The sequence below is a fragment of the Piliocolobus tephrosceles genome, chromosome 15, assembly GCF_002776525.5.
Source record: "Piliocolobus tephrosceles isolate RC106 chromosome 15, ASM277652v3, whole genome shotgun sequence".
NCBI classification, from domain to species: Eukaryota; Metazoa; Chordata; class Mammalia; order Primates; family Cercopithecidae; genus Piliocolobus; species Piliocolobus tephrosceles.
This window is the reverse complement of record NC_045448.1, coordinates 23,260,296-23,272,932: the sequence shown is the minus strand read 5'-3', so window position 1 is coordinate 23,272,932 and position 12,637 is coordinate 23,260,296. Positions and strand designations below refer to the sequence as shown.

Below are 12,637 nucleotides of genomic sequence, written 5' to 3'. Positions count from 1 at the left end.
CTCCTAAGAAATGTTCACATTCCAATCTTATCCCTGTACTCTATCCTCCTAAAAACAACCAAACTGATGCTTTCAAAAATTAAATCTAATTTTGTCATTCTTGGTCCTCATATGACTTCCCATTTCATTCAGAATAAAGGTTCTTATGCACAATATGCCCCCCACTTGACCTCCTCCTTTACCACTATAGCTCCCGTTCACTCTATTGCAGTCCTATGGGGTCCTCAGGACCTTGAGGATACCGTCCCCACTGCCTAATACCCTCTTCCTACACACGGCTTCACTTCCTTCACATCTCTGCTTAAAGTTCACCATGAGAACAATGCATTTCATATCTGCCTTGTAGAGAATAAGAGTCCCTAACACCATGCTGGAATTCTGTATCTTCCATAGTTTGGTTAATTTCCTTTGCATAACACATATTACCATCTAACATACTATCTGTGGTCGGCTGAGTAGTATCTCCCAAACGTATCATGTTCTAAGCACCAAAATTTGTAAATATTACTTTATTTAGATTAAAAGGATCTTTGCAGGTATAATTAATTTAAAAGCTTTGAGATGAGAAGATTATCCTGGAATAGTAGGTAGTTCCCAATTATAATCACAAGCATCCTTAAAGACAGAGGTGGAGGAAGATTAGATGTGCACACAGAGAGAGCAGAAGGTGGGGACTGACGTGGCCACAACTCAAGGAATGCCGGCAGCCATTGGAGGCTGGAATAGGCAAAGAACTGGACCTCCATTAGAGAATCAGGATGGAGTGTGGCCTTGCTGAGATCTTAAATTCAGTTCGGTAATACTGGCTCCAACTTCTTACCTCCCGAGAACTGTGAGAAAATTCACTTCTGCTGTTTTCAACCACCCAGTGTGTGGTAATTAGTCGTAGCAGCCACAGAAAATGAATACATTATCTATTAGTATTTCCATCTTCTGTATTTATTTTGTCTGCTCCCATCACATACGTACAAGAATCCACAACTCACAAATGCACAGACCTTTTCTGTTTTGTTCACTGCTCTATTTTCAATATCCCAAAAGATGCCTGACATGCAACAGAATTCTAATAATTATTTAGGTTGAGTGTGGTGGCTCACACCTGTAATCCCACCACTTTGAGAGGCCAAGGTGGGAGGATCACTTGAGGCCAGGAGTGTAAGACCAGCCTGGACAACATACTGAGACCCTGTCTGTTTTTTTAAAAAACAGGCATGATGGTGTGCACCTGTAGTCCCAGCTATTGGGAGGCTGAGGTGGGAGGATCATTTGAACCCAGGATGTTAAGGCTGCAGTGAACCATGATCACTCCATTGCATTCCAGCCTGGGTGACAGAGAAAGAACTTCTATGAAAAAAAAAAAGAAGCAAACACACATTGTTTTAAAAAATGAAAGTTTGTGTCAAAGATATTAAATGCTAACGGAGCTCAGAATGAGAATAAGCCGACTCAATGGGCCAGGTGTTCGATGCGCCAGGTGTTCGAGGAAAGGCTTCCTAAAAAGGTGAATGAATAATGTCCTCCAGGAAGCAGCGATTACCACTGCTAAATGTTGGTTGTGGAAATGACTCCTTTGTTCTCTTAATTTATGCTGAGCTTCGTTTCCAGAAATTGTTTTTATCTCCTGAACAGAGGGCAATGGCCAATATGAATAATTTTCTGTGGATTTATCGTCACATGGTCACTGGCCACAGTTGTGCCTAAAAAAGCATGAATGGCAAAATGTTCCTTATTTCCGCATGATCATCCTTTGTGAGGATGATAGTATAACAGGTGACAGCACATAAAATGTGTAGGCCTGGGAGACCTGCATTTAAATCCTGGCTCTGTCACTTCTAATAATAGTGAACATTTATTCAACCCTTAACCATGTGTTGAGAATTGTGCTATGTACTTTTGGGTTGACTCTGTGCCAGTTGTGTAAACTTGGACAAGTCATTTAACCTTGTGTCCTCGTGACAACTCTGAAAAGAGAGTATTTTTATCCCTATAGTATAGTTTCAGTGCAGAAACTGAAGCATGGGAAACTGAGGATACTTGAGGATATATGACCTTGAAAGGTCATATAATTAATTAATTTTGAAACTGAAATTCACATCTGAGGTCATTTTGACTCTAAATTCCATTTATTTTCCAGTATAATCCATGCACCTCTCTCAGCTAACTTTGATCTGATCTTTTTTGAGCCTCAGTTGCTTCATCTATAAAATGGAAATAATTTCATAGGATGATGAATTAAGAAGTCAGTGGATAAAATGTAAAGTGTTCAACAAAGAAGCCAATAACATTCTTAATAGAAAATGCAGTTGACCTTGGGTTTTAACAATATAGGCAGCAAACTTCAACTTTGGTGTCCTTACCTTTGTCTTTTCTGAGGTTGCTATCTCCAATCTTTGCCTCTTCTCTCTTCATCCAGTTTTTCTGCTACTCTGTTTTCTCATCCTGCTCTCTGGAACAATTTATCAGATATTTCTACTTTAATGTATGGTTGTCCTCACTTTGCCCATGCTGAGGGATTTGACTTTTAAGCCGATCTCTTACTATTAAAAAATTATATATATATATATATATATATTTTCCCAGAGAGGGATGTGAAGGGGTAGGTTCTGAGGTTTCAGTGGGTGAACCAGTAGTTTATGAAGCATCAGATTTTTAGGATCCCCTAAAAACACATTGGCTTTGAATAAGGATCTTCTCAGTGAGCAAAGCAGCCTCCTAAAACCCTGGCTATGATCTTTCCAAGGAAGCTTTCTGGGACCTCTGAAACCGAGCATCAGCTTCTCCCCTAGTCAAATGCAACGCGTTTTAGACGATTACAGACCAATCGTTTCTCTGCAGATAGGACCAGTCCACACTCTTGCCACTTTGCAAGCTGTGCAAACATGTGTGGGCTTGTGGCAGCTCAGTTTTGAGACAGCTCTTCATCTGCTCTCCTCCTCCTGTGCACACACAAGGCCAAGATCTGAACTGGTAAATCCATATGACAAGGAGGCCTGTTGGGGAGATGCGGTGTCCCCCAAGCCGATCTTCCTGCACACATGACCCAGAAACACAGTTCTTTCTTTCCTCAGAGAAGCGGCTCTATGCCAGTTTCTCTAACAAAACCCTCAAGGGTGGGGCCTACATCGCACATCTTTTGCTTTCAGCAGATGTTCCACAGGAGTGGCTGCCAGGGCATTTCTGTAGCAGGGAAGGTGTTAACGCTTCAGGGCCGTCGGAATATGTCTATGCTGACAGATTGGGGGAAACATGCTAAAACGCTTATGGTGATGAGCATGTAAAAATAGGGCACAGATGTCTAATTTAAAAGACAAGAAAATTTCCTGGCATTTACATCTTATTAGTCATTACTATGTTGTTCTTGTATTTTATTCACACATTTAACTTTGGGTGTTCCTCTGATTCGCATTGCCAACTGCAAGCTACCATCCCATAAACCAAAAAAAAAAAAAAAAAAAAAAAAAAAAAGTACTATATATTCCAAAAGATCATTAAAAGCAATGGAAATTTTCAGTGATCTTTGCTTGGCACGTCATTTAGGTTCCCATGTAACTGTGTTCAAACTAAAGTGTCCACACATTGGGCCATCTTGACCTGATTTGGTAACAAGGGAGGAGCTTGGATGCATACAAAACGTGTCTATGAGGAGAAAAAAAAAAAGACTTTGAAAATTACCTCCAGAAGGCTTGAGAAATAACCTCTCTTTGTTTTAATGCTTTGGCTTTATGTTAATGTATGTAATGACTTTAATGGTTTTACCCAATTCACATCCATAGTGTGTTGAACAAAATCTGAGTGGAATTAAAAAGAAATAATAGTTCTACAGTTACATACACAGTTCTTATATTCATTAGCTTTTTATAAGCCTTACAATTAGAAAAAGACACTGGCTCATGGGCTAAATTGAGGGGAAAGATTGAACTCAATAGATAGGAGGGCTTTGGAATTTTCAAAATTCTGGAGCAGCTGGCTGTGCTCACATACAATCAGAAAACAAAAGCAGAGAAACCAAATATCAGATGGATGGTTTTCCCTTTCCAACACACCTCAGGGCCAGTTTTTCTGTAGCACAAAAGGAAGGATCCTGATCCATGTTGATAAATATCTTAGAGCAAAAAAGAGAAAAATACTGAATGTTATCAACATCATCGAAGCATGTGCTAATTAAATGAGTAACACCACCTGGTGCTGTGAGGGGGGTTGCCCTTTTCCTTTTGGGCTCACAATACAAAGGCACACACACACACACACACACACACACACACACACACACAGTGGAGCTGAACAACTGATTAGAGTTGTGAGTGACCAGTGGGGACATTACAACAAACTACTAAATTAAACAATTAATAGTTTAAGAGACTCTATAAATACTTTTGCAGCTAAATCTCAGCTACGCTACACATTGTCTCTGTGGCACTGTGGAAATCAAGACCATTCTTTCAGCTTCAGTTTCCTTACAGATAAAGTGGGGGATCATTTCACCAACTCACTCAAGTGCTGTAACGTGTAAAATGCTTGTCAGGTTCCTAGCAAATTCTAAACACTCCACAAATAGTAGTTATTGTTTGTTGATCTTTTTTTGATGCAATATCTTTAGAGACAAGTTCAAGGATAATCAATAAGTAAAGCAGAATCCTGTTTTTCAGCATGTGTATTTATCACAAATGTTTATATTAACTGCTCATACCTGTCTACCTTTGCACAAGCACTTGACCTTTTCAGAAGCCAATAATAGACCCAAATATGCCAGATTCAGGACAAAGCAGAAATAACTATTGCTGTCATTTTAATGGGTAGTTTTGAGCACTTTTTGCTCTCAAGTTTGTGTGTTATATGAGCCTCCTTTTCTTGCTTGTGGAAATGAAGTTTCTGTGCAGCAGTCCACGAAGAATGCTCAGAGCCTGTCATCTCAAATATACTCCACTTGTCTTTCAGCAGATGGATTGTGAATTTTTGTCTTCATGTTGGAAAGTCCTCATATCTATAGAATCATACCTACAATTCTTTTTTTTTTTTTTTTTTTTTTGAGACAGAGTCTCGCTATGTTGCCTAGGCTGGAATAGAATGGCATGGTCTCGGCTCAGCTCATTGCAGCCTCCGCCTCCCAGGTTCCAATGATTCTCCTGCCTCAGCCTCCCAAGCAGCTGAGATTACAGGTGCCCACCACCATGCCAGTTAATTTTTGTATTTTTGGTAGAGGTGGGGTTTCACTATGTTGACCAGGCTGGTCTCAAACTCCTAACCTCAGGTGATCCACCCACCTCAGCCTCTCAAAGTGTTGGGATTACAGGTGTGAGCCTCCACACCACGCCCATACCTAGAATTCTAATAAAATCTTTCTTCAGTTAATTCTCTCCTCTGGTAACTTTCGTGGCATACCCCCTCAAAACTCAGGGAGGGTCCTTTTTCTCATTAATCCACATTGTCAAAATATTTTTAATTAGTTAAGATAATGCATATGAAGAACACAGCACGGTTCCTGATGCATGGGAAGCACTCAATAAGTGGTAGCTATAATTATTATCATTATTATTATTAGCCCATTTATAGAAAATCAATTTCTAGCATACTTTTAAAGCAATCATTAAAATTAAAATCATGAATGCAATCACTATTTGTAGTACCTAATTTTATTATAATTATCTTTATCTTAATAATCCAAATATTACTAATAACTCACAGTTATTTCAATTATCATTAATTACTTCTAACTTTATAGCAATCTATAAAGTAAAGGCAGGGCCAGCCTTCAGCTAAACACTGAAGTAGACATATTTATATTTGCTTCCTATCCTCTACTCCTGCAGTATTCTTCTGCTCTTTACCTTGAGAAGATTTCTTCCTAAAAAGGTCTGGGTAAGTGGGGCACAGTGGCTCACATCTGTAATCACAGCACTTTGGGAGGCTGAGGCAGGCAGATCACATGCGGTCAGGAGTTCAAGACAAGCCAGACCCGCATGGAGAAACCCCCGTCTCTACTAAAAATACAAAATTAACTGGGCGTGGTGGCACATGCCTGTGATCCCAGCTACTTGGGAGGCTGAGGCAGGAGAATCACTTGACCCCAGGAGGCAGAGGTTGACCCCAGGAGGCAGAGGTTGCGGTGAGCCGATATTACGCCATTGCACTCCAGCCTGGGCAACAAGAGCGAAACTCTATCTCAAAAGAGAGAGAGAGAAAAAAAAAAAGTCTGGATAAATTAGTCCTCAGTAACGAGAACTGGCTGATACAGGCTAAGGTGTGGTCCTTCTGGCTTTCTCAGTCCTTCTCCTGTGTCATCCTCTCTCTGGCCTGGCTTTCAGTGGCTGTCCACAAACACCCGGTGGGTGACATGGGAACACTTTGTCCCTGTTTGTGAATGTTCCCAGAGTCACTGCCTTGGAAAAGTCCTCTGAAAGGCCAGAACTAAGTTCCACAAAGTGGATTTCAAATGACAGACTCAATGTCAGGCATCCTAACCGAGGACATCTGGGGAAGGCAGGCATTTTGAAGAGGGAGTCCCACTGTCAGACAGATTTTTGTTTTGTTTTAGATTCGGAAACCCTGTAAGAGGGCATAGTGCTGAGTGGCACCAATTCACCTAAAAGAAGGAATAATGAATCCCAAGTCACACTGAGAGTGGCTGCCTGCTTCTCTAACAGGAATAGCCTATTAGCAGTGGTGGCTTCTTATAGACTGGCCTTGTCATTGTCATCAACACTTACAGAAAACATGTTCTGTGAGTTAGAGAAGAAAATTGGCCAAGTTGTCCCCAGTGACAGGATTTCAATTACAGAAGCTTATCACAAGGCTACTTATCCTTCAGGGGTCAGTAAGTTGTTTTTTTTTTTTTATTATTTTATTTTTTCTGCAAAGGTCCTGAAATTTCCCTTTCCTCCTCCTCCTTTTTCTCCTCCTCCTTTTCTTTTCTTTTTTTTTCCTTAAAAAAAAAAAAAGTGAAACACATCCTTAGCTCAAAAGTAACAGTTTTCCACCTTTTGCAAAGTAACTAGTAGAGTCATGGGTCATGGGGAGGAAGAACATTGTGGGCTATGGCATAATTTGAAAAGGCTTCTGGAAAGAAAAGGACAGAGATGTGGCCTTATTCGTCCACCTCCCCATCTCCAAACCCTGTAGATGTGACAGTTATTAAGTTAGTGGGTTGTAGATGACATCAGTGTAGACAAACTCTACAACTAGGAAGTGAAAACAATATGAAATGTGAACTATACCCAGAGGTCTAACAAAGCTAGTTATCTACTGAGCAGGAAAGGGGAAGGGGCACCTTTCTGTCTGATTGAGTCCATTCTTTTTCACCATCCAGCTGAAAGGATAACACAGGCAAAATGACCTCTCTAAGAATGTTAGCAGACAACAGATAGCAATACGGAAACTAACAACCTGGAGGAGCTGTCAGAAAGGCAATGTGCCACTAGAGTTATGAACTCATTAATTAAATATCAGTGTATCAAATGGGCCATGAGCTATTAATTCAAAAGCTATTACTGGCTTTGAAGTTGAAATTATAAGCAAAGCAATTAAAAAGTAACTTCTCAATAAGAGAGCAAAGAGAGCATCCTATCTGTTTACGTACCTCAGCTCTTTAATTGGGGATTGAATTGCTCCCTTAAAAGTAATGATTATATAAATGATCAAACTACCTATTTTATTGCAAAGCCTGGATGCTATAGCTAGAAAGAAAATTTGTAATCTTCCCCTTGCTGCAGTTGTACTATGCCATGAGTGATACTCTTTTCCTCACGAGTAAATAGGGATCACTGTGAAAAATACAAATCAGGGAGAGAGTTGAAACATTTAAGATCCTGATACTTGCTTTGGTTTACTTCCTTTTATTCACCATAACTGCAAGAGGGTTAACTGTGATCAGATGATAGACAGTAGTTTTGCAATTCAGATGTGGATTAGTGTAAAAATGTTTTTAAAAGATATTCTAACTCATGAATCTACAACATTTTTTTTTTTTCCCAAAACAGAGTCTTCTCGCTTTGTCACCCAGGCTGGAATGTAGTGGCGTGATCTAGGCACACTGCAGCCTCTGCCTCCTGGGCTGAGGGTATCCTCCCGCTTCAGCCTCTGGAGTAGGTGAGACCACAGGCGCACACCACCTGCCTGGCTATTTTTTTGTATTTTTAACAGAGACGAGGTCTCTGCACGTTGCCCAAGCTGGTCTCAAATTCCTGAGTTCAAGCAATTCACCCGTCTCTGCCTCTCAAAGCGCTGGGATTGCAGATATGAACCACTATGCTGGGCCTAACGTTGTTTTTCTCAACAAAGTATTTTTTAATCATATCCTAATAGTCAACTTGCAGCACTCATCTCCTTTAAAGTATAATGAAATTTCCATTCACATACTTCAATTTAGATCCCCATCCTTCAATTTAGATCCTCCCGAACTTCTGTATCTTTTCTTTTTTTGTTATACTTGCATAGCCCTTGTTCCTCTCCCCTTATACTTTGTCTTTATCATTTTTTTCATTTGTTCTCTTTATTTTAAATACACATATACAAGCCAAGCAGTTGCTGGAATCATGTGAATGTCAGGTATCTCTCTACATTTCATCCTTACTAGAGAAAGATTCATTAAGAACAAACAAACAATCTCTACGAAACAAGTTGTATTTTGGGCAGAGTTACCATTCTGGTTGTTTATACCAAGACACCATTTTCCTCCTGTCATGCGTGCACCAACCACTGCTGGTGGGGATTTTAGTAATGGACTAAAACTTAGTGGATTGGAAGCAGAAATGCCGGTAGTTTATAAGGAGTGAGGAACTACTCTGAAAGAGTAGCTAGAGACTTTATATCTATTTAATTGCGGTTTGCAGAAACTTCTATCATTTTTTTCTCAGTGAATTCTAAAAGGTTTATTGATTTCTCCAAAGTGTGACCTTTCTTTTCTGCAACAAAACCAAAATAATGGTGGGCAGTCCAAAGCTGGCACTGAGGTCACTTCAATCCGGAAGATCCATTCACTCAACAGCTGTTTCTTGAGCACCTTGCTTTGTCAGGCACTCTTCCAGGAACTTGAGATACAATGTTGAACTATACAGACAAATAACCCTGCCTCCAGGGAGCTTACATTCTAGTATTAATAACATTTTAATGAAATGTCAAAATTGCCATGTTAACAACAGCATTCTCAGCACACGGTGGGCTAGAAAAACTTTCTTTCCATCACTTAGAAACCTTAAATTACTCACCTGTTAATCTCAGGCATTGTTATGGACTGAATGTTTGTGTTCTGCCAAAACTCCTGAGAAAGCCTAATCTCTAGTGCCATGGTATTAGGAGATGGGGCTTTCCAAAGGAAGTGATTAGGACATAAGAGTGGAGTCCTCATGAATGGAATTAATGACCTTATAAGAAGAGACACAAAGGATTCCTTTCTCTACTCTCCACCAGGTGAGGAAGGACATGGCAAGAAAATGGCCATCTCATACAGAAGAGGGCCCTCACCAAAGACGGACCATGCTGGCACACTGATCTTGGACTACCCAGCCTCCAGAACTGTGAGAAACAAATTTCTGTTGTTTAAACCACTCAGTTGATAGTATTTTGTTCTGGCAGCCTGAACTGACTAAGACAGGCATCAAAGGAAAGTAATGGAATCAGAAGGTTTCAGAACTAATGTCCCCCACAGAGCAGCTCTGGGAAGCAGGATATAGCAGTGCCCACTTTAGTACCAAGAAACAGAGGCTCCAATCCCAACCTTTTCATTTAAAAGATATACGTTATTAAAAATCAAACCCTCCCTGAGATTCACTTTTATCATTTGCTTAATGAAGCCCCTCCTCAAAGGCTCTGTAAGGATATATGAGGATAACATATGAAAAACGCTTAACACAGTGTGTTTGCCTCAGCAAGCAAGGGTGAGTATCCCCAGGAGGCTTGCATTTGTTTTGACAGCCAGAAGCCCGCTGAAGAAATGCTGGCAGACTCCCTTTCATCCAGGTGCAACGAGAACTAAGCATGAGGACATGGTGAGGGAGAGAGACTGTCTGATGTCTTCCCCTGGGCTCATGAAGACACATGGGTAGTTAGTGTCTCCTGGGCCAGATACAGAAGTTTTGTAAGTTTTATGAGAGTGTTGGGTTCTGCAATAATATCTCACATTTTTCTCCACAGCTCTTCTGGAAATAATTTATACTGTTTATCAAAAACAGAGCCAAGACCATTAGATTAGCAAAATCCAGGATTCATATTTATCCCGTTGTTAATGAATGATGGAACAGAAGATACAGCCACAATTATCCCGTCATAACAGATTTGCCTCATTTCTGCCACGTGCTAGATTTTTGATCATTGAAACAAAAGGCGAAAATAAGTAGCTGCATTCTTTGTAAGTTTTCCTGGTGCATCAATATTCTTTCCCAACTATACTCCTGATTCTTTTAATTAGGGCAAACAAATCACAATCACAAAGGTATTAATGCTCATAAAGCTTAAAATCTCTTGAATCTCAAAAGAAATACTTGTTGTAATTAAAAAATGAAAATCTATCATTTAAAAAAACAGTTTGACATGGCATATTTGTATTTTGAATTATAATAACTAAGACTCTGATATTTATTTGTGGTTTACCAGCTGAAAAGACACAAGGGAAGGCACATCTCCATTCTCACTCTAAATCTGTTATTTTGCAGCAAGAAGTGACTGTAAGAGAGAAAGTATCTGAGAGAACAAATGTGAATATATGAGTTTCAGGGAGGGAGGTGGAAAAATCACATGAAATATGAGAATGCTCATATCCTCATCCATAAAGTGAATATGTTCTAACTCTACAGTTTATCTCTTCCACTGAAAAATTGTATTGTTCAATGAATCTACAAGTCTAAGACGTAATTCAACCATGGCAGCAAGTAGAGGTCATCTCCTCTAGGTCTAACATAATTAATGAAGGCAAATGGGCAGTCCAGAAGGGATTTAAGAAATTAATTTAATAAGTCTTTGTGAGGATATTTTACATGGTTGGCTCTGTGCTAAGTGCTATGGGAAATGCAGGAGCTCGATAATACAAGGTCACTTGCTTAAATAAGGCACACATCCAGGCCAAACACAAAGAAAGATGATAGGCTTATTAAAATATTAACAAACTTTAAAAATCTTTATTAAAATGTTCTACAATTGAGCCAAGATAGAATACTTATAATCTATGGATTTCATCATCTTCTTTGTTTTTTGGCTTGAGTTCTGTGTCACATTTACACTCCAGTAAGCTTAATATTTTTTAAAGATTTGTACCATTGCTTTAGTATATCATGATATTGTCTTGCATTTTGCAGTTACTATACAACTTTAGGTAATCTGATTATGTGATCGTATGAAGACCAAAGCTAATGACTAGGCAAATCTCACCAGAACCACTTCTGGACCAAAATGTGCTTTTCAACAGATATACCTTTGTTAGAATAATCCAATCATGTATAAAATTATATAACACTATGAAAAAAAAATCTACTTCTATTGACTACAGATGGGGGCACTGCCTTCTGCTGTGCCCTGTGCTCAGCATTTATAACTGTTGGGAAAACAGAATTCTATATTTCAAGGAAGAAAGAGTTTTGTGTTTGTTTATATGAAAATACATTTTAACTCATCTTGTTGCTTTTTAAACACATGTAGAAGTAGACAGAATAGCAAAACAAATCCCCATATATGCAGCCTTAACAGTGGTCAACTCATGATCAATTTTGTTTCCCACATGTGTATCATGGGGGATACACCATCCATATGTATATCAGTATTAATGGATAGAAATAATTTTAATACATTATTCTAGAAGTTACAGAAAACTTGGAAGAGATGAGTGAGTGAAGGTCAGCGAAGCTACTATAAGACTTCACAACATCTGAAAGCGCAGGCAGCCACAGGTCAATTCCTGGAAGGTGCTCTCAGTTACCTGAAGTAGGGGGCATGGAATTTGAAGGAGCTTGTCTAAAGAGGCTGTAGTTATTGATCTCTATTGGATGCAGGAGTAAAGTGAGTAGTTTGAGGGAGCTGACTAGAATGGGACCCCGTATCTTGCATCTCTCTTTTGTTTACAACTTTGGCTGCAGCTGCCTTTACTTCTGCATTGAAATCTCAGACCATTGTTTCTCATTGGCAGACTCTCATTTATTTACCTTATTATTATTATTATTTTTTAATTTTCGCCTACAGCACCTGGTATTCCCAGGTACTCTCCCAACCAAGTACTAACCAGACCCAACCTGCTTAGCTTCCAAGACCAGAGGAGATCAGGTGTGTTCAGGGTGGCATAGCTGTGGACTAGAATCTCATATAAAATCACACTGGAAAAAGATTTGGGGAAACGTAGCCCAAGCTTCTCCACCATGATGCAATGGAAAATAAAGATGAGGGCGGATATGAGGCTGAGCTGCTGACAGTCTGCCACGGCATCGTACATATATTACTCTATTTAAAATGTTCAACAACCTTAATCAACATTTAATCTTCATTTAAAAATAAATGATTCATCTCATTTTTACAGAAGAGTAAACTTGTGCATAAAAGGTTAAGTAACTCATTCACGGTCACACAGTTGGCAGAACGATGAGGTAACCCTATGTTATGTATAAAATCCGAAGTCCTTAATCCTATTCCCCACAAATACTATTTCCCAACATTATGTCAATAA

The 12,637-nt window shown here is 39.4% G+C and overlaps 1 pseudogene; it reads right to left on the bottom strand.

Moving 5' to 3' along the window:
• Positions 1-12,150: 12,150 nt before the first annotated feature.
• Positions 12,151-12,268, bottom strand: LOC111554514 (annotated as a pseudogene).
• Positions 12,269-12,637: the final 369 nt, after the last annotated feature.